We start from the raw sequence: 1065 nt of genomic DNA on the forward strand, positions 1-1065 counted from the left end.
GTCCCCTGCCCACTCTCTCTCAAAATAAAATAAAGACGTAAAAAAAAAAATTAAAAATATTGAGTGTTCAGCGTATGGTGTGTGTCACAGTTTTTTTCAGATGCTCAACCGACTGAGACACCCAGGCACCCCTGTTTTATTTTGTTTTGATGTCACTCTTAAATGACACCAGATTTTTAAGCTCTATTTGGGACAGATTTTATCCACTCCATTTCTCCAATATGCAATAAGAAATAATTTTGGAGCACTGATATGACTTGAACATGAATATATATTATATATATATAATTATCCAGACTGGCTATACAATCAAATGTTGACAGTTTCATTGAGCACGTAATAGGGTAACAGACACTCTCAAGTGATCTTAGAGAAAGGGGCTGGAAAACTACATCACATGTCAAATCCAAGCCACTTTGGTGGACGCAACGCAACCTTTCATCCAGTCGAGGGCGGGGACAGAGTTTACACGGTACATGGAGAGTGGTCAGAGCAAGGAACGGAAAGGGCACGTAAAGTAAGGGAGGAACCGATGTGTCCAGTGGAGGAAACTGACAAGAGCACACTTCAGTTAATACATGAGACATTTCCAGGCGTTTGCTCCCACAAATCTTTAAAGAAGACCAACGTACTGAAAAAGGAAGTTTGTCAGTGGGCTGATTTTCGGTGTATGCTAGTCAAGCTTTCATGGGTTACCTGTAAAACCAAGTGACAGTCTAGGTCTTGGGTGAAGAAGGGAAGGGACAGGTGGAAAAGCCCTTGTCAATATCAGTGGATTGCAAAAATCCTTTTCTTCTTTTGTTTAATGTTTGTTTATTTTTGAAGGAGAGAGACAGAGCATGAGCGGGGGAGAGGCAGAGAGAGAGGGAGACACAGAGCCCGAAGCAGGCTCCGGGCTCCAAGCTGTCAGCACAGAGCCCGATGCGGGGCTCCAACTCATGATCTGTGAGATCATGACCTGAGCTGAAGTTGGATGCTTAACTGACTGAGCAACCCAGGCGCCCCTGAAAAACCTTTCAAGGCATCGTTTCGGCGGAGGGTTAAGCATTGTGCTCGTTCAGGGAC

The 1065-nt window shown here is 44.0% G+C and overlaps 1 protein-coding gene across 1 annotated transcript in view; it reads right to left on the reverse strand.

Annotated features, from left to right (window-relative positions):
• Positions 1-1065, reverse strand: part of PLS3 (plastin 3) — a 43932-nt gene that overhangs the window by 2067 nt on the left and 40800 nt on the right. The gene's annotated exons all lie outside the window — the stretch shown is intronic.

The sequence above is a fragment of the Crocuta crocuta genome, unplaced genomic scaffold, assembly GCF_008692635.1.
Source record: "Crocuta crocuta isolate KB4526 unplaced genomic scaffold, BGI_CrCroc_1.0 scaffold531, whole genome shotgun sequence".
In the NCBI taxonomy this organism is placed as follows: Eukaryota; Metazoa; Chordata; class Mammalia; order Carnivora; family Hyaenidae; genus Crocuta; species Crocuta crocuta.